This window comes from Aythya fuligula, chromosome 9, assembly GCF_009819795.1.
Source record: "Aythya fuligula isolate bAytFul2 chromosome 9, bAytFul2.pri, whole genome shotgun sequence".
NCBI classification, from domain to species: Eukaryota; Metazoa; Chordata; class Aves; order Anseriformes; family Anatidae; genus Aythya; species Aythya fuligula.
This window is the reverse complement of record NC_045567.1, coordinates 14,388,067-14,409,770: the sequence shown is the minus strand read 5'-3', so window position 1 is coordinate 14,409,770 and position 21,704 is coordinate 14,388,067. Positions and strand designations below refer to the sequence as shown.

At 46.7% G+C, this 21,704-nt stretch overlaps 1 protein-coding gene across 1 annotated transcript in view; it reads right to left on the bottom strand.

The window, feature by feature from the left end:
* Positions 1 to 21,704, bottom strand: part of MB21D2 (Mab-21 domain containing 2) — a 56,128-nt gene that overhangs the window by 4,077 nt on the left and 30,347 nt on the right. The window lies entirely within an intron of this gene.

The following is a 21,704-nucleotide window of genomic DNA, read 5'->3' as shown; positions in this document are numbered from 1 at the left end:
CCAAGAGCACCAGATTCAGTTCATTTTTTGCCATGAACTGGGATGATTTTCCAGCCAGGCAGGTAAGGGCATAACCCTTTTCATTTCATGCAGCTCCAGAGGTTGCAGGAGAAGGAAATAGCTCTGGAGGAGTGCTAAGAAACTTCTCCTGCTAGGACCTGAGCTAATCCCATTTTGCAATCTTGCCACATGCTGCCGCATGCTGCCCCATTCATCCTTAAAGAATAATAACCAAGAAAAGCTTCTGTCAACCTCAAAGACATTTTTTGAAGCTAAGATACACAGTGAATGACATTACCCTATGAAGCACAAAGCCTTGCCAAGGTCAAGTAAGTGTCAGTCTCCTTCCTTGCACCCAGAAGAGTGGGATATCTAAAGGGTACCTAAATCAATATGACTTCTGGAGACAGTACTGACACAGCCTCCAAACCCTGCCATTGAACCAGTGGAAGCAGTGCACTGCTTTAGACCTTAGTCGATCCTTGGTGCTGTAGAGCCCAGTCACAAGTTGTGTTTGAGACCCAGAGGGTGGAGGCTGGGACAATCGCATCACAAGGACAGGGAGCAGTTGCTTTTTTCCAAGCATACAAGTCAGTGCTAACCCTTGTCGTGGGGCAGCACAGTTATTCAGGATTTGTGGTGTCCCAATGGCCCATCCTGCCTCTACACTGATCCAGAATTTTTCACTCAGGACTGTGATTTGTGGCACCCACCATGCAGATATGCAGATGATCCTGAGCAAGACAGACAAAACATAACCACCCTATAGAACAAACTGTTCAAACCTACAAAATTCAATGAAGGATGCATTTTTCGAAATATATATATATATATTAATTCAAGGGATAAAAAACATCCTGTGAAGTTCCGTACTGTTCTCTTTGCATGAAAACTTCTATCCTATGTTATAGTCAGAACTTTCGACTGAAAAAGATCATATAATTTTCTGAAAGGGAGAGATTCTCCACTGGGGAATCTACTCTAGGATGAGTTGCTCTCTGTGACCAGAAGAGATCCTCTGTTCTTATGCAGAAGCAATAAGGCTGATGAACTGACCTCATTCAGTCAACAGCAAGTGAGACTGAAGTCTTGCCTTTTTGAACACCCCAAGCTCATCTGCTGGGAAAACAATAACGAAGCTCCAGGACACATATGATCTACCTCCAAAGCCAGATGAGAGCAGGAGCCACTCCTGCAATGTTAATTCTACACCAGCTAACAGTGCCCCTGACTTCATTGGCACAAAGCAGAGCTTGCACTGGATGAAGCCTGGGCAGCTGGCTTTACTGCCAGAGGGGTTGCAAAATGCCAGCTAGCAGAGAAGAGGCTTCTGCTGCTGGTGAGTGGAAAGCATTTTGGTAAGAACTATCCCACAGACTTAGAGCCACTGCTGTCTAAGCACTGTCATGCAGACACTCCCACCGAAGAGACACTTCTCTTCCTTGTAAGAGAAAAAAAAAAGGAGAACACCAGTTTCAAATGTCCTTGCAACAGGGAATACTTTCTGCCCACTGAATGCTCTTTACACTTCCTCTAGAGAGAGGATGTTTGTTGTGTTCTTCGTTAAGTCCAGTTTGCAAGGCTAAAGACTCCTGGAAGGGAAAGGTGCAGTACACTGCCAGTAAGTCAATTGTTTTTCTCCCTCCAGAACTCTAGATCTACCAGCAAAGGAGGAACATAAAAAAATAATCAGGCAATGGCTACAGGAAATGATCTGATACATCATCAAAATCTCTCTACCTGAATGGCTGCAGAGTTTAAATCCAAACCCTTGAGCCATGCTTGTCACAAATTTTCCCCTTCAAGGCCTTGACCAGGAACATGTGCAGCTCTGCCACAGAGCTAGAAAAGGAATTTCTGCTAACAGGTCACAGCAGCATCACTGATCCAATTAAAGCTGTGGAACAAGGGGTTGAGATGAGGTCCCTTTGAGGAAAATATATTTAGAATAAGCATAGAATGTTCTATAAATAGTTGGGACAGGCAAAATCAGGATACAGTAAGGCTTTGGGGGTTTGCGGTATGTTCAGACTGACCCCCTTACTCACAGATCTATTTGATATGTGAAAGGATTTCAAGGAATCTCGTTCGCCAGCACTGCATGGCATACACTACCCTGGCACCAAGCTTTCGTCCCAAGTTCCAACAACCCAAAAGCAAGCTGTGAGAACCACGTGTATGCACAGCAGAAGCAGGTACTCCAGCTCAGCAAGCATGCAAGTGCAAGTATGTAGAAAAGTAATCAAGATTGGTACTTGACCCAAGTACTTAAGATAAGAGCACCAGAGAGCCATTGGGATTCTCATCTTCCTATCTTCGTACCATGAGCAGCCAGGAGGGGTTACAGATAACCTTGTGGAAGTTGTAGAAACCCTGTGGAGTTGTCTGTTAAGGATTGAACCCAGAACTTGTAGGGTCAAACGCAAGATTTTTATCTTACCAGAAGCACCAGCTCTCATGGCATCAGAGGAGGCTCACAAATGTTTAAGAAGACTCTTGCTGCTACTAGGAAAAACAATTTGCAGCCATACCTTGCATAATGTTCTTTTGAAAAGGTTGTTTGGCAAAGCTGGCATCTCGCTATGTGTTCAGTTACTACTTCTACCTGAAGTGCCTTAAAGAAGCTGTTTTCTTAGTCATATAACCAGTTTAAGACCTTCCCAAGATACAAAACTCAGCATCATAACAAGTAACTGAGTAACTAGGCTTACAAGCATGAGGAAAGCAGAGCATCTGACAAAACAAGAAACAGAAACCAAAGGCCAGGCTCAATGGTTACTTTACTAAGCAGTCGATTCAGTGGTGCAGGTGAGCAAATGAGGTCTACAGAGAGGTTTTCACTCCTTTACTGTTCCTTCAGTGGCAGGAAAATAGGATTTATTTTTACTCCAAGAACTGAGATACAAGGAGAAGAAAAAAAGGACAGGGAAAAGAGATTTTGCTTTTACATAACAACTAGATTTGGGATACATCCTTGAATGAACTGGGACTCTGATGCACATGACACAGAGACTGTTCTGTCCATTAAAAAAAAAAAAAAAAAAAAAAAAAGCAACGCAAAGATGTTCTCCAGCCACTACAGAATTTCAGATGAACTCATTTCACAGCCTTCACGGTGTGTGCTGGGATCTGATGCTATTTCATGAGCAACTTCATGTAAATATGGAGGAACTTACAGACCTGTCTTAGAAGAAACTGACCACAAGAAAATTACACAAAAACTTATTTCTAACATATGCATTTCCTTATTTTGTGTTCCTTCCTGATGCTTTCCTTCCTGAGGCCTTATATACATAGCCATTACCATTAAAAGAGAATGTAAGCAGAAAGTACCACTCCGTTAGTCTTACCTAGTCTCATCAAACTGAGCGTGGAGATGTCCAGGGCAGTCACTGAATTACAGGACACTTCTGCTGCATGTGAAATAGAGAGAGGTCAAAAGAGCACTGGGGTGCTCAGAAAGGCTCCACAAAGGAGGATCTTTCAGAACCTCACATGCAGCACAGGGTGCTTCTGGGAGCTGAGCCTGACCCAGGCACTAACTCTGCACTGCTCCCCGCTCCACCTTACACCCCAGTGCCTGCAGCTGCAAACAGCTTGCTCACATTCCACATCAGCCTGCTGTGGAGGAGGCAGCCCAAACAGTGCACAGCCTCCACTTTCCTCCTGCACAGCCTGCGGTGCTCCCTGCAAGCTATGGGAACCCAGAGTTACTATAACATCCCTGTCCCTGCAGACTTTCTATGCCAGGAAAGGTTTGCAAGCTTGCTCTGGAAGCTAATGTGGTCCCTCCCATATCATCTTTAAAGTCTTAGGACTACACATGTGTTTTATACATCAACAGCACAGTAAGCAACAAGAGGCTACTAAACCAGAAAGATACCAAGAAGGACCCCAGGTTAACAGGAAGGGGCTGTAGCCCCCAGGCAGCTGCACAGGGGAACTGAGCAAGGAAAAGTGATGTTAGCCAGCTGCTGCTCCTCATTGCCAAGCTTTCTCTGCTCACCTCTGGACTTTGCCATCTAATCTGATCTGAGAAGTTCTGCACAACATCAGCTGTTACAAATAGCTGCAGCACAGAACAAACATGCCCAGTTCCTGCCCTTTGGCCCCGCACTTGAGTTGAGAAGAAGCCGGGGGGTCCCCTCTCCAACCACACTCAGGCACAAAGCGCTGTGGGTTCAGCCCAGTGACAGGGTGCAGCCTGTGAAGGATCAGAGGAACTTTGATACCCAAATGCTTTACATACTTAACACACATACTTTGATTGAAGGCTGGGAAGGGAGGACTGGACAAAACTGGCAACGTCCTTCACCCAGCTCCTTTCTTTCACACGCACCAGGAAAGAGCCTACAGAATTAAAGCCAAGGTTTTCTCTTGTGAAATCCAACACCCAAGCTGGTATTCTCACCGATATCTTCTTGCCCCAGCTCCGTCTTACTTTGCAGGTAACTTGATTTCCACAAAGCAAGGGAGTCGGATGCTCATTTCCTCAATCAATAGCAATGATGCGATGTTCTGGCACGAATCATTGGTTGACCTTGCATTTAAAGCCTGCCCTCTCCAAACCATTAGCCTGTGCTCTAACAGAAGTCTCCTGTTACTTGCAGCCAGCATTGTGCAGGCCTGCCTATTGTTTTGAGCAACATTTTTCAGCAATCGTATTGAAAGAGAAAGAGAGTATCAGACTGCTGCAACTGCACCCCAAACACCTGGGAAGAAACATAGCTACCTCCCCCTCATAGAAGAAATCAATCTAAATCCCCCCTGACATCAACAGGGCTCTTTGTTTAAATTCTCCTGCAGACCTGCCCAGGGTAGATCCATCCAAGGTGCCAGGGACAAGCGAACTCCCACACCAGGAAGCTCTCCCAAGGGGTTCCAGGAAGGAACCATGTCCCTGAGGAGACAGAAATGCTGGAAGCAGTTTTTATTCAATAGATCTTATTTGCCCTCAGTTGTTCAGCACTTCAGCAAGAGTCCCATGTAGGGAAGCTTGGTCTGTAGAACCACATGCCCCAGCTGCAGGTGTGTTTTTGAGATATGCAGAAATATCTAACAGGGAAACCTGCCGTGCTTTGTTGGGAAGAATACCTGAGCTCACCTGTTGGCAGGAGCTGACTTAGCAGCTGTCAAAGGCAGGGGTAGGACCCATTCCTTCCACTAGGGTGGCCAAAAAACACTATGCTGGGTGCTTGGCACCCTCATCCCCTGGCAGCCTAGGAAGCAGCCACATACAAGGAATCGTCCTTATAAAATGAACTCTTCTACAGGGAGGGCTAGGGATCACCCACATACACCACTTTGCCTCCCTTCTTTACTCTGGTTAATCTGTCCAAAGGACCCAGCAGTATCAGGGCTCTCGAGTCCATCCCAGCTGTACCAAGTTTGATGCTTGAGTCTGTCTTTTTTCTTCTGTATAAAACCACTGCCCTCCTTAGCACCAAAAGCTAAGGAAGTCTGACCTCCAGCATGCTCAAAAAGTTCTTGGAAGTGTTCAGACAGCATTGAACACACAGCAGATGTTACCAGCAGAGAAACAAATTGTGAGCTCATGATAAATCTCAGGATCCTTCACTTCGGCCAGCAAATTCTTAACCCTGACTGCCGAAAGAAATCCTATGAAACCCCAAGCTAGTCAAAAACAAAAAGCTTTTGTCATTTTTAGTAAAGACACTATAGATAGGCACTCTGCAGTTTCTGGACAATTCTGCTGCAAACAGCAGATCCTGTAGAAAAGGAATATTGTTGAAAGGCACGCTCCCTGCAGAGGTCTCCCAGCTATATGCCCAAGTGACGCGTGCTGAATGTGAGGGGCTTCTTTAAGACAGGGATGTGAGGCTAACTCTGCTGCAGCTGGTTTGCACCCATTCTTCTGTTTCTCCTGCTAATTGCAAATCTATTTATGAGCAGCACGAGTTGCTGTTACGCAGAACTGAAGGAGTCAGCTCTTTAGCAGTGTCTTGAGTTACGAAGCACTTTGTGAGATGGCTCTTGGCGGAAGCAGGCAGGGGGTGGGAGGGGAGCGGGGAGACTGCACCGTGTGATACCATTTAGTCAAACATGGGAGGCGAGCGAGGGAAGCTGCTCTTTGCAGGCTGATACACCAGTGTCCTACTGATTTTGCTCCTTTTAGAAATCTTGTGATACAGTGACAGAACACACTGCAGGGGCCCAGCACCCCCTTGTAAAAGAAATCAGCTTCTTTTTCCAAAGTCTTCTTTAAAAACAATCTTAAAAATAGTGTCCCAGTTTTTTTTTTTTTTCCAGCTCCCATGTGCCCTGGTGGAAGTCACCCAGCTAGCTGAAATCCTGTATGCCAATGCAGAGGGGTATTTCATAGTGCACTGGGGAGAGGGGGGAGGAAGGAGGAGAGAGAAAAAGGAAGAAAAAAGAAAAAAAAAAGAGAGAAAAGAAAGAAAAAAAGAAAAAAAAAGAAGAAAATGATGTTGGGTTTCCTGCCTGCCAATTGGCTTATCCAATGGACTTACAACAGAGTTACATTAGCCAAACTGTAATCAGTGTCTGAAAGCTGAAAGCCTAGCAAAGAATATAAAGTGCAGGTGAAATAATTGTTTTAGGGTCTGAAGAATATGTGCAATAGTGACTGAGAGCAGCTGACAAGAAGAAGGAAGATGGGAAAGAAAGAATTTGGGTTTTCCCAAACTAGAGGAAGTATTTACAGCTTTGTCTTTTACAGCCCTGATGGGTTTATCTGCTGGGAACGTCTCGCTGCTTTCTAAATCATTCATGCTTTCAGTAGAGTCAGCGCCTTGCAGCACTGTTTCACAAGGTACATGGTGCCAGAAAGCATTTCCTTTTGCTGGTATGGTAGGAAATGGAGAAACTCACCTAACCACAGCACCTTCCACAGATCACTCATGAGTTTACAAGGCACAGCCAGTCATCTTTTCTCCATGCTGGAAAAGCTAGCTTATTTAGGCTTTGTACACCTGACTGTTTGTGTCACACCTGGGTGAGCCCTGGGATTGCTGGGCTCTACGTGAATCGAGGTGGTCAACCCTGCATGTCACATGAAAAGTGACTTCTCTGTGGATGTCTTCACAGTCCTCTGGAAAATACCTCAACAGCCCTAGCTGCTAAAGCAGCTCCACTCCACTGCCAGGTTGTTCAATGTAATGGAGTTCTCCCCAGAATTTCATCTCACCTTCAGGATATTCCACCTGGAGAAGCCAACACTGATCTCACCACTTTACAAAGGGCATCGATGACACTGGAAAATAACTGCAAGCAGGACAGGGGATGGCTTTGGAGAATGCACAGGAGAAAAAAACCCTCAGCCTCCTTCAAGCTCTCACCCAGACCTGGCTACTCAGCACCAGGTGCCTCTTGCAGATGATGCGGCAGCGCTCCAGCAGTGAGCAAAAGGAGAGCAAAGCCCTTGCCTTCCCAACCCAGGAGCTCCTCGTGCCTCAAGTCAGTCGGATGGGCACGTGTACCTGACGGGCAGAACTCGACTCCGAGGTTGCAAAAGCACTTTGGGCCCCTCAGGGATGGCTTTCTGTTCTTAGTTCCTGCCTGGTCTCCATCTTCCTGACCTGACAGGGCTCAGATGCTACAACACCTCACGTTCCGGTGCCAGCCATGGGCTATGCCCAGAGGAATGCCAGCACACCCTCACGTCCTGTAAATAAAGCAAGAGCCTCCATCGTAAATGCACTGCGAGCTGTTCCTGGCAGGCTTCCTGCTTGCTGTTATCTAACACACAGGAAATTTTCTCCCCAGCCACCTAACCACCAGCCACTTTTCTGTTCCTGTGGACGAGGTGTTTTCTACAAAGACGAGTCACAATCTGAGCAAATCACAGCACTATTCCTTACAAACTGGGCCTGAACACGCACTGCCCATCCTTAGTGCCTGCCTGTTCTGTAATAACAGCTCTGCCATGTTGCAGAGCAGCACATTTGTCCTTGACTGAAAAATTTGTCACTAAATTATAGAGGAAAACTTCCTTGTGGGGTGTATATGGCTACAGAAAGCCATAAATTGTAATTCAATTTACTGTTCTGGATTGCCTCCTGAAATCCACCACACCTGGCTCCTGGGGTCAATAACATGATCAGAATGGCATCCCCTTCAGTCACTATTAACCTCTTCATCTTCCTATGACTAAAATCTATTCTAAAATCTATTTAGCTTTTTTTTTTTTTTTTTTTTTTTTTTTTTTTAAATTATACCATAGGACAGGTTAGAAAAGGGGGAAAAAAGGATGATTCCAGGAAACCACCCAACTTTCAAAAGAGCTCTGGACTCAGGGAAGCTCCTTTCTCTATGTGCAAAAGGAAAGCACGTGTCTTCAGAAGCTCTTCTGAGGCATCTGGTGGAGAATACATGATGCAAATCCTCTCTCCATCCCCTAGAATTCATTCGACTCTATGCATACATTCCTGGCCTGGCCCCTCTGACAGTTCCTATATCCAAAAACTGGGACAAGCCAAGCCAGACAGGCCAAACACATATGAGCTGCCTGATGTCAGAACTACAAACCAGCCTGCTTTGTCCCTGCAGATCAGCACAGATTAGACCAGCAAAACAAGGCAGGGAATGCAAATACTTGGTCAGAAAGTGCTGAACTCAAAAAGGTTTAAACACTACCATGTGTCTGAGATCATGGAGCTGACAGTGAGCTTCCTTGCAGTACTAAGCAATTTCCCACTCACCACAGAGAACATTGCCATGTGAAACCTGATCAACTGAAATATCTATATAGAACTTATTTGTTAAGGCCCCGTCTACGGCATCAGCTGCACGAAAGAAAATTGCTGCTTGGCTTTGACATTCACGCATACACATTGCCAGAGGAAGAAGTTATAGGCCAGATCTTCTGCTAGCAGAAAACATAGCAGCTCCCCTGAAGTGTGTGGGAACACTTGGCAGAAAATGCAGGGGCATTCCTCCTCCCTTTCCATGGGAGACAGACAGAGGAAAACCTTAGATTTCCAAACCTGCTTGCACATGTCCCATTGCTCCTACCCTCCTGCCCCAGCTTCATCTTGCAGTGGTCGCATTTGACAGCCCATGAAAGCAAGCAGAAGGAAGGGAATGGATGGTCTTTTTTCTAACAGCGACTGTCAGTCCCTAAATTCTCAGATTTTAGAGTCACTTATGTGCGGCTGAGCACTGTCATCTGCTAAAGAGCATAGCAGGAAGCACTGTGTGGATTCCAGCTCCATCGAGTGCCAAGCCTGCAGCCCGAGCAGCTGTCAAGGATCTCTTATCCCCTCAGCACAGGCAGAGGCTAGGAAGCAGAGAGCTGGGACAGTTTCAGCAAGAGAGCAAAACAATCTCTGCTACAGCACAGCAGAACCTGGGCCACCTTGCATGAAGGCACGCAGGAAAGTGCCGCTGTCTGGCACAGGACTCCAAAGGTGCAGAGCACGGTGATTTAAGAAAGCAGCAGTGAGAAGTCACGTAGCCAGGTGGCCCTGCAGGATCCTCTGCCTTCCCTCCTGCGCCAGGCGTGTAGTCTTTGGTGGGAAGGGGGAGCAGGGGGAGCTCTGGCAGGGGCTGGCAGCGCTCACAGCTATCTGATGTCCCACAGATATTTGCGGTGAGACAAGGGGTGTGGTTTTGGAGCAGTGATCTGCTACCAGGAATGGGATTTGGAATGCTAGTGCCAGTTCAGCCATGAGACACTCACGGTCCTTTGCACAGCACTCTCACCCTGTTTTGCCTGCTCCAGAAACTCCAGGAGACGAGTCCCACATCTGTCACAAAGCCTCTTCGTGCTTACCTGGCATGAAACAGAGCCTCACATGCATTTAATTAGAGCAGGCCCGGTGATCAACCACTTCATCAGGATGACAGTTACATTGTGAGGTAAAGGACAGAGAGAAAGCAAAATTGTTGCTGATCACATAGACAATGCAAACAATACACTCAACAAAGACATTCTCTCCAAAGTCCTTTCTCATCTAAAAATCTAGTGGAGTGTGGACATAGCAAGATTTGGGTCCAGAGAACTGTCAGAAAGTTATGCAGAAGACCTCATGGAGTAGGAGGTGCTCAAGGCCAGGCTGGATGGGATTTGGGCAAGGTGGGCTGGTGGGACGTGTCCCTGCCCATGGCAGGGGGTTGGAATTAGATGATCCTTACTGGACTTCCAACCCACTCCATTCTATGACTCTATGAATTTCCCTAGTATTTCTGTAGCAATAATGAAAAATGCTGAAAAACTTTGCTGACAAGTGCAGATAAAGAAAAGTTAGGCTTAGAAGAGGCAGGCACATGGAGAATGCAGAACTTTCACATGAAATCAGTAATCAGAAATCTCACTTATATTTTATGGATGTTGCTGTGAAAACACTCTGCAAAATTTCCCCATGGACATTCAGCTCCTGCAGGGCTTTTCTATTCTTTGTATGAAAACACTTCCCAGTCAGCACACCAGGAGTGGATGTTGTCAGAACACAGCCCTGCTACAAAGAAAGCAACAACTGATAGTGTCCTCGCTAGTTTCCCACTGACAGTTGGCCCCTCGCCCCATGATTAATGAACAAACAAAGAAGATTATAGACCTAAATTTGCTAACAGTTAATATAATTAATTGCACATGGTTGAAGCAGGAACATGTGCGTGTGGGATGGCCCTATAACAAGGATGTTCGTTCCTGAAGTCAGACAAAGCTGATGTACAGCTCATGCCCTGAAGACATCTGAGCATAATCCTAATTATTTGTTTCTGACTGCATTTGGGGAAGGGCTTGACAGAGGAAAAATGAGGAAAATACTGAATTTTGCACTGGCTTTCTGGCTGGGAAAGATGCTGCTGTGACAGCAGCTCCACTCACTAATCACCGGTCCTGCTCTGCGTGTGCAGCCCCAACATGTCACCCTGACAGACAGATGGAGAGCTTTGCCACAGCACTGGTGCTACAAACACAGCACTAGAGCACTAACACGCCCAGGTGCAGGAAAGAAGAGGAGGCTAAAGTCTTGCCTGGGAAGGAGTAACAGGGGATTTGCTTCATTGCTGTTCCCATCCTGGGGTTTTGTAGACATCTCCAGATACCTACTGTCCTCTGGATACCTCCAGACCTCAATTATGTAATCTCTTCTACTCAAACACATGCTGCTCTGCTCTCCCTGCCTCACAAAACAACCCACGAGGAGGAGCACTGTCATTAGACAAAAACAAAAAAAAACAAAAACAAGCCTCTCAGACTTGCTTCTTCACCAGGGATAGAAGATCTCGTACTGAATGGACCTTGGGACATCTCCAATCTATGCTCAGACATCAGCCAACCTTTTTACCCACAGGCGTAGCCTACAAGAGGGCAAAAGCGTGCCGATTCCCAAAGAGGCAATGATTGCTTGCGCTCAGATACGGCATTGGCATTCTCTGTCTACAGACAGAAGCATCTTCTAGAAGGACCCTGCAATGTAGAATTAGCTGCTAAACCACAACTTCCTGCCCAAAATTATATTCTGAGTAAGCAAAAACTATTCCACAGAGCTTTGGGTTTGAGAAAGAAACACCATTTTACCCCCTGGCAAAAAGATGGCTTGTGAAATCACGATGCTAATAAACATCTCTTTGCTTTACTGAGACATCCTGCTTTGCTGCTGGCTTTTGAGAGATAACATCAAGGTTCAAATCCCATTTCAGACTAGTTACCCAGCCACCTTAACAGTAAGACAGGAAACATTCCCCCTTAGTATCGACACATTCATTCTTCCATGTATGAAATCCCCACAGGAGTTGTAAAAAAAAAAATAAAAAATAAATAAAATAAATAAATAAATCCAGAAAAGCAGGGACATGCAATCACCTCTTCCGTCAGCAGATGGCACAAACGCATCAGTGTGCCCGGGCTACAGAGCTCAGCACGCCTCTGGGATTTGAGCAGAGAGAAAAAGAATCGGTGAAAAACAAAAGGCGATAGTTTTCACACTGCAGCATGGGCAAGTGAGGAAGCCACATGCAGCCACACAAACATCTTTCTGTGCCACCTGCTAGGGTTTAAAATGAAGAAAAAGCCAGCTCTGACACAATTATCACTACAAGGGAGAGGATAAGACCTATAGTACCAGGCTATCTCCTACCAAACCACACTTGGTATATAATTTTCATCCACTGTATGTTAGAAGTCCTCTAGTAGCACACAGCGCATGGGGTGGGAGCAGGATGCAAGTCTAAGCACGGATAAGCCAGAAGACAGACAGCAAACCTGTCTACAAATCCTATTTAATGCCAGATTTCCAGCCTGTGAGGACTGAAGGGAAAGGCCAGCGTTTTTCCCAAGCCATCTGTACAGGGCGCCTTTTGTGCCATTCCTCTTTGAGTATTTGTGCCGCTTTAGGCAGCAGCATAACAGAGCCGGCAATGTGCACTGTGGCTTCAAAGCAGAACAATTGCTGGTTATAGAAGCACTGTTAACAATTTATTGCTAATGCATTTTAATAAGTTACAGAAAAAGCACTGCTCCAAATGAATCACAGGTAAATGTAGTTCAACATTTAGGTTTTCTATTTCTCCACTGAAAAACAAGCAAACTCACAGTGAGCACATGTGCAGAGGCACAGCTCATACTTTCGATGCTGGCAGGTACCTCATTTTAAGGAAGAGATCCCTTGGATGATTCTGACTTAACACCAAAAGATGGGACCAGCACTTAACTAGTCAGTTTCCCTTATTTATTCTCATCCTCAGAGCAGAGCGAATACAACAAAAGTAATTTAGGAGCACTCCAAATTAAATGCAGACAGGGTCATCTACGAATGCGCATACATCCACACTATATATTTGAGGAGCAGCACTGGGATTTTGGAGCTGATTCAAGACAGTAAATTGAGAGCCCTCTGAGAGATGGTGGAAAGGAAGGAAGTATTAAGAAAAACCAACAGCACTGTCCTTGTAAAGCAGCATTTGCATGTTTAAAACCAGTCTATAAAATTTCTGAACTAAATAAACCTGGACCTAAAAAGTACAAACATTTGGAAGCCCAAGCTAGCTTAAAGCAATGTTATCGCCGTTTGTCAGTGTGACTCCGCAGGGCTTCAAGACAGAGACCCCTGCTGTAAGCAATGCTTTGTAGAAGTGGCAAGGAGGTTACACGGCTCTGCTGGTAGTGCTGAGACACATCAACCTGCCCGGGTGCCAGCTGAGTTACAGGCAAGCGAAGGAATGAGTCCAGAATGGTCAGTGGGTGCCCTTACTGCAGCCTTGGATTTGTCTGCTGTAACAGTTGTGAACATCTGGCAATGCATAACACACCTGTGACGAGAGAGCATGAGCGGAACAAAACCAGGTATCTTTGGAGCTTACAAGAACAGCGAACTAGGTAGTGCAAGCAACGTGGTTGTAACGCTGCAGCCGCACGTGCTACAGCTCTGTGCCAGGCAACAGCAAGCAGCTCTGAAGGGATGATGGGCGTCTCCTACAAACCTTTCTGAAGCTGCATTTAAACAGCTATTGTTATACCCACACATCAGGTTGAAGCAGCAGAAACCTTTGTGGGTGACACCAACCCCACAAAGGACCCCACGTACCCCAGAATGCTCCCCGCCCTAGAACATCAGAGGCTCTCATGGGGATGCTGCTGGCATCTTTCTCCTGCTAGCTCAAGGCAAACATTACCAGAGGTGATCCATAAAACAAGCCCATTTCAAGGTCCAGAACCGCTGGTATGGGAACATAACACCTGGACAGCTCACCATGGGTCCACTGATGCTCCAGGGCAGGAGGGGCAGATCACTCGCTGCTAGGAGGCTGGGTAGAAGGAGCAGTTCACAGCTGACAGGAACAAATCCTCTTGTTTGGGAGGTCAGGGTGGCAGGGACATTAAAAGGTCCCTGAGGGCAGGCACACCACTGCCAAGTAGCAGAGGAACCAGAAGATGCAAATGAAATGGCCAGAGTGAACTGAGCCCTCACATAGCCCCAGAACCTGCAGATTCCCTGAGGAACAATTGCTGAGCTCTGGGTCTAAAGCAAAATTGTGGCAGCTTGGACGAGTATTTCAACCCACAAGCCTGAGACCAGAGTTTGTGCAAGAGAAACGAATGTGGAAACAAGTGAAGCAAAGATTGCTTAAGGCAAGGAGGAAATACAGGAATCAGGCTTCAGGGGAGCCCGCACTGCTGAAGAGCAATCACTTGATTGCATGAAGGACAAATGCTGGGTGATGGCTGTACTTGCCCACTTGAGATGCTTGGCATGTAAACAGCTCTGGTTTAGCGAGCCCCCAGACCACAGCTGCATTCCCCATGTCAGCAGCTTAAGGGACAGCAGCCGCTCTCATCCCCCCCCTGCTCAGCTGAGCTGACCTGAATCCACGGCCATCACGCAAGCCCCGTGTTCCCTACAAGCAGAGGCGCTCATCCTGCTTTTCCCAATGTGCAGCCAGCTAGATCAGAGGCAGCTCTGCCAACTATTGTGTTCAAAGCCTGTAACGGGAGCTCAAGTATGAACCTGGCCCACAGAAACACGCAAGAAACTCGGGGTTTGTTGCTACCTTTGCCTCCAGGCTACAAGCTGCCAAACCGCATTTCCAGACTTCCTTCCTCTGCTCGGAGAATAAAACTGGGATTCGCACATCATCATCTACCGACTCCAGAAGCTGAAGCTTTAATGAGAGCATAAAATTTAACGTCACTGTTGATTAAAAACAGAAACAAAAAAATGCAATTATGAGCTGGCAACACTGTGTGGTACCCAACTGGTATTTTGCCCCCTGAACTGGAGAAAGACAGGAGCACACCACAACTGCACCAGAATTGCACCAGCTCAGGTACAAATCACCTTGGCCCATGAATACTCTGGGCAGAGTTGGTGTGTGATGGTGGAGAGCCTGCCCCACTGCTGCTGTGACAGCAGCAGGGCATGCCAGCAGCCTCCAGGATAACAGGGAAGGCATTTTTGCCTCCTCTCTGTTGCTGCAACCGGCTGCCTCCCCATCCCGTCCCACTCAACGCCCTGCAGTCCTTGTGCACACACTGCATGGTCACACACACACACACACTCAAACCATCCAAGGCAAGGGCTGGGACAGAAAGCTGCACGCTGTGTGCTGCATGCATTTTCTTCCCTTGTTTTATCATCCTTTAAAAGCTGTTAAGACGAAGGGGGGAAGAAAAAGAATCGATAGATGGAGGAGTTGCAATCTCCTGTGAGTATCTGGAGAGCCTGGCTTTCAGCTATTTTCAGCAAATTAGCGTGGGGCTCTTACACCCTTACTTCTGCTCTCTGCGAGGTGAAAGCAGGACCACCGCCAGCTCCATGACTCACACAAACACAAGGAAGCAAACATTAAACAAACCGCCTGCTTGCTCTTTCCCAGGGCTTATTCACACCCTTCACAACTATTTGATCTGCCTGCTCCGGCGCGTCCCCAGTCAGTTCACACAGAACCGCTGGCAGAGTTCAAGCCAGATCTCAAACTTTCCAGTGAACAAAGGGGAAAAAAGAGAAATATCTGAACTTTTATGACGGTAGCTATCAACGGCCCCTGGCAGTTGGGCAGTAATCATCATCATGTTCTGCTTCAAACCGTTTCTGGCTATGACAAAGAAGACCCATTCTTATCCATCAGCTCCGTGTACTAACCTAACAGACACCTACAGACCCGTGCGTCCCAGAGATTTCAAATCCTGAGCCACAGATACGTGTTTGCGTTGTGTTTGGGTCCTGGCACCAAGCAAAGACATGCTGGAGGTGCTGGACAAGTTTTCAACACTCAGCATTTGGCCGTGTTAGCAATTCCTACTGGCCTTCTGCATCTGTCCTTTTGCTGAAGACCCCAGTTTCTGAAGTCATAAGACTGTGCAAAAGTCTCAGCTTAAATTTATGGAAAAAATGAGCAATTTCCATCCATCACAGCTGCAAATAACCAAAAATACCCTGAAGGAGATGAAGCTCAGAAAGATTAAAAAAGCTGAAGAAAACAGAACAGAAGTAAAAATACACCAGGAGCTTTTATTTTTAGAGTCAAACTTACAGCTTCTGAGTGCCTCAGGTTTAGCAAACCAGCTCACTGCTCTTCCCTGTGAGGTTTCCCTTGGAAGGCTGGCATCAGCTCTCTCTACACATTTACTTGGTAAAACAATGGCAAAGTAAAAGTTGCTGGGCGGAGAGGTGGCACTGCTAGGAAAGGGGCAGAAGGATCCAATTTCTCATTCCCTGGGACAGTAACGCCCTGGGAAAACACACCACAAGGGGATCTGTCTGCATCCTAGGGATGGCAAGAGCAGTGCAGATGCCTCCCAGGACACACAGCTCCCTACCCTTGGGGGGAGTGATGGGCACGCAGGGCTCTGCCCACCTCCAGGCTCCTCCACCTTCAGCTGAACATCCCAGCACATCCCCTGAGCCACTGACCAAAGGAAGGGGAGAAGACCATCAGCACCCGACTCGACTCGGCTCTCAGGGCTGCAGACTCCCGCTGACACCCACAGCATGGGAGCAGCAAACCTCTGTAATGCCACGCTCTGACGCCAACAGCTGCAGCCTTCAGCGCTGCTTGGGGATTATCCTCCTCTGACCCCCTCCAGCTCCGTTCTTTGATCTGCCCACCCGGCTCCACGGGCTGGCACAAGGCCAGGCTCCCCAGCCTCCCCTCTCTGTTACTCCATCTGGCCAAGTCCTGGCCTTTTTCAGCATGCAGCTGATGCAGCAGGCACAGGCACTCAGCCCCAGAGCCCAGTCCCTGCTCTCCCGTCCTTCAGATGTCCTTACAAAAGGCTCCACAAAGGTCTGAGAGGCTGTGACAAAAGGATGTTTTGGACACGAGGCTCCTTGCGATCACTCATCTTTCTATCCATGTGGCTAGGTGCAAGCAGGGAGCCAAGAGGCTCCTGCCTTGCTATTTCTGGATGCAGGCAGACCCTCCTCTGCCTGTGCCACTGAAGATGTCTGAAATAGCAGACAGGCCAGCTCCTGGCATTTGGTTACCTTCCAGGCTCTCTGTTTAGCTTCCATCCAGAGATAACGGATCCCTGCCAAGAAACTTAGTTGTCAAGGAGACACCTTCCAAACAACAGTTTGGTAGAAACTCTGTTATTGTCAAGGGTAGCACATCTCCGAGGTAGAACACTGAGGTTAACTGCCTGCTAGCTCAATTGCAGTTGGAAGAGATGGAAGAGAAAGACAAAAAGGAGTTGGCAGCTGAGCCAAACCCTGGAGATCGTAATTTCACACACGTGCAGGATGCTTTGGAGGCAACTGCAGAGGTCACCAAACAGGCCCATGCCCCTCCTGGCTGCCATGGCTCAGCCTCCCTCTCGCGCTCCCACACTCCAAAATGCAAAGAAACAGATCCCATCCTTTAGCTGACACAGACCGTCTCCCCTCTGGGAACCGTCTAGGGCCTTGCATCCTACAGGTGGCAATATTTCACTTAGAAATAGATCTAAACAGGAGCACCCATCTGGAGAGAGCACAGGACCAGACAGGTAGGGATCAGTGCTCAGCAGACAGTTGGCAGGCGCTTCCTAATGAAAGACATAGCCAAAGGGTATGCAAAGAACATAGCTCCTGCTGCATGTTTGCTCCCAGTCCTAGCAGAGGACAGATCTTTAGGGCAATAAAAACTGCTTTCTCATTTGCCTGCCTTCAGCAATACCACTTTCTCTTTCCTCTTCTCTGTTCCCACCTTTGGAGGCTGGGTTAGCTAGGAGGGAACAGTGGAAGTCCCATTTGCCACTTCTGGTACTCTAACTGCAAATAAAGCTACCTCACAGCAGCATCACTAACTACCAAAAGCTTCACTAACAGCAAAAAAGCAGCCAGAAAACAGCAGCCAGAAACAAAGAATACAAGTGGGCAATCGGGGAGAGTTACCCAAATGTAACCTTCAAAAACAGGCAGAAACGAAGCAGTCACCGGGAAGCAAGATATCTGCAAAACCACCAGGAACTGATGCATTTCTAATTGCCTGAAATGACAGCTCCTGACAGCATAAAGCTAATCTTTTATCTCTTGAGAGGAGTTTCAAAGGTAGGAGACATTTCCTGGCATAAGGAAAAAGCTGAGCTGGGAATTCAGGTTATAAGGCACACGACAGAGAGGGAGCCATTTTAAAGTCCAAAAGCACTTACTACAACACATGGCTTTATCTGGTGCAGCCTCTTCTGTACAAGACATGTAAAAATAGCAATTGGTAAGACATGAAAATCAGAGACAGCAGGCCTGTGCCAAAGACATTTCAAGGGAATAACAATCTGATATTACAGTTTCAAGTAGTGATTTAAGACACCATAATTAATTATTTGCTCTATGCCAGCCATGAATGAGGAGGGAAGTACCAAGGTTTACAGCTCCATCCTTGAGATAAAGCAAGCCTGAAAATTCAGTGGATGGTGATGAACAAAATTCATCAAAGAACTCAGTCTGTGAAGCTGAGAATTTCTTTCTTACATCAATTTTTTGCTCAGTCTCCCACCAGCATACAGAGGTAGACAGATAAGCCTCTCATTGTCTGGTAGCTGCAATTCAGCACCAATTCTTCACATGGCAAGGTCTTCTTTGAAGAGTCTTCTATTAAAGAAGAAAGTATTAGCAGATAAATTGTTAAATACTTTTTACTGGATATATTTATTGAAGTCCAAGGGCTGAATTCAGCCTACAGGATCAAATCAAGGAGTAAAAGAAATTTTTTTTTTTTTTTCTTTTAGGAAAGATCGGTTGCTACACCTTCACACTTCCCTCCAGTAATGTGGACTTAGGATCCCTGCCAAACTGTATAAACTCAACTAGTCATCATGCTAAGAACTGCTATCTTCTCAGCACCATGGTGAAAACGTGGTGACACATCAACTCAAGTGACATCCTGGGAAAATGGGTTCACAGCCATCCCCCAAAGCTACTATCTCCATTGGTAAGCCAATGGAGGCCTCAGAAGAATTATCGCTCAGTGGAGGGATAAAGAAACCTCAGTGTGGAGAAACCTACTTCAGAAATGTGACTCTAGTGAAACGGTGGGTCTTAGAAATAATTTGGAAACCAAAGGTAAAAATTGTGCTTCTCTGTGTTAAATAAATATCAAACAAATCCACAGAGCTGTACAGATGACAAATACATTATGATCAGGATTAAACATTCTGAAATTTGACTTCTTTTTGAGTTGAAACAAAGGCAAAAAACCTCTGAAATTATTCACAAGGGGGAGAATCTAAAAATATTTCAGATAGCTGGACATAGGAAATAGAAAATAGGCAAAATGCTTTTAAAACAACTTGAGTGCTCTGTTCCAGGAAAGAAATGTCAAGTCTTGTTATTTTTCCTTTCCAATGGAAACTGAGGCAAAGCAGTTTTGTGAGTTACTCTGTTCAGATGGAAAATGGTCAAATGTTTTTGCAACAGCTGTGCTTATCAGGTGTTTAAAACAAGGGAGCAGAGCAGGATGCTCCCTTGATTGAAAGGCCAAACGTTCAGCCGTGAGCAGCACAAGCAAGTGTTTTCCTTTTGTAAAGCACTGAAGGACGCGTGCATAGCTTCCTCTTCCCTCACTTTTGAACACAAGAGGTAGTGCCCATGTGGATGGACAAGGCTGGGATCTTGTCCAGCAATACCAGAAGCCTAGGCTTGGCTTGGCTACCAGGCTTGGCTGCCCCAACACACATGGGATAAAGGCGAACAAGCTGGAACCCAGCCTGGAGCACTTTGCCAAAGCTGTTTGCCAGGGGGAAATCCCAAAAGAGTATGGCCTGGATCCAAGGATGTGGGGAGAGAGAATTAAAGAAGTCCATCTGAAGTTGACCGAATTTCCTTCTCTTCCAACTGCTCCGCAGTGTCCTCAGGACTGACGTGAAATACCTGTGGATCTTCCTGTGAAACAGGTATCAGGACAAGGAGGACACTTCACTGGAGAAACAAAGGAGAATGGAGCAGAAATACGTTTGTGAGGTTGTCTTAACCTCAGCACAAGCCACTCCTTGCTCTCTTGCTGGAATGGCCCCACAAACCCCTGTCTCCATGTGAACACTCAGGAGCCCAGCGTCTTGCACACCTAGGCAACACACAATGTGGGCAGGCAGCACCAGCACGGGACTTAAGCAAGACTCGGTGCCAAGACAGACACCACACAGCTGGTTCAGAACCACAGAGCCAGCTGGATTGTCCACAGAGAGGAACGGGCCCACACCTTTCTAATCCTGGGAAATGCAACAAAACGAGAGAGTTTGGAATCCATAGCTCACACCAGGGCTTGGTCTTCTCTGGTCAAAATAAGCCCTGAAGAAAATCATTCAGAAAGAAATGAGACGGGGAGGCCAACCAAAAGTAATCAGCAGACGCCAGCCAGAAGGCAGAATTATCCTAGCCATTGCTGGTGTGCTGAGTTTCAGCTGCAAATGAAGGCCACAAACTTTGACAGTAGGAGAAAATCTGCTTCAGGGCCTCCGACAAGCCAATTCTAAACAACAAAGTTAGGTTTATTTAACAAACAAAGAGCATTACAACTAGCCTCTTCTCAGTCTTAACTTGGGATTCTTTTATATATATATATTTTGTGTCATTTTTAGTGAAAATTTTTAGCCTCCAGGAAGCTTGGTTCTCCCAGCCACAAGCCCTAGAGGAATCAAATATTCTTCACCTTTTAAGAACAAAGTTAATTGCATTGGGCTGAACAAGCAAAATGACAATCAGCCAAACATCAGCATGTTCTCAAGGCTCAAAGATCCAGAGGGGTGACAGTGGAAATGAAGAGCTGAAAAACATGTGATGTTGGCATCCCCAGCACTCAACAGATCACTTTCATGAGATACCTCTGGCCCTTCTTTACATGGCCAATTATCCCTAATCATGCATGTGTGCGGGCAGATACCAATCCCATTCCTCGGGATGAGAAGCGAGCAGCAATCCTAAAATAGCTCTACCGATATCCAAGAGATTTCTCTCAGAGTCAGGTACAAGTCAGCGTGAACAAGGACACTGAACATAGCCTGTAGCACGCCTGTAGCTCTCCTTCCCTGGATCAATTTATTAATTTCTCCTGTGCTGGTGATTATGAAGAGGGGGAAGGGGATGGGGAGACAGAGACAAAGCCCTTGTGTGCCATGAAATTAAATGCATAGCAGCAGCCATCATTAATGATGCATTATGGAATCACAAAGGGAGCCCGGCTGATTGACAGTCCCTAACAAGTTGTGTATAATAAACACTTCTCTCCAGACAGAACGTTCCTGATTATGGAATATGTTCCCCTCGTGTTACTGGCGGATCCATTGTGATAGATGCGCCCCACTTCAAAGGGGAAAGACACCCAAAACAAAGGGAGGATTGACTGTGAGATGCTTGACTGGAAGAGGCACGAGGCCACCTTGCTGAGGTCTGTACTGAGCAAAATGCACAAGGCCAAGAAGTTGTCCAGGAAAATAAATGGCTGCGAAGCAAGTATGAACATCAAGGTGAAATATCACCCTGCAATACCAACGTAAATCCTCCAAATGCCACTACAATTCCTCTGGATTTAGCTTTCTCAGAGCAGGATCTGGATTTCTCGACCCCAAAGGCCAGAGGCTGTGCAGAGCTCGCAGGGTCACACAGGCTGCTGCTGCCCGAGATATGCCACAGCCCCTGAAGCAAGGCATAAGCCACACAGGCAGGGTCCATCAGCAGGGCAGTCCAAGAGGAGGGCTGTAGGGTCCTCACAGGACTAGGACAGACAACACCACTCAAACTATGCAGAACTGCTCCAGTTCAGGCTTCCCGAACCCCGTCCCACCAGCGCGGGGGGTATCTCCAGCA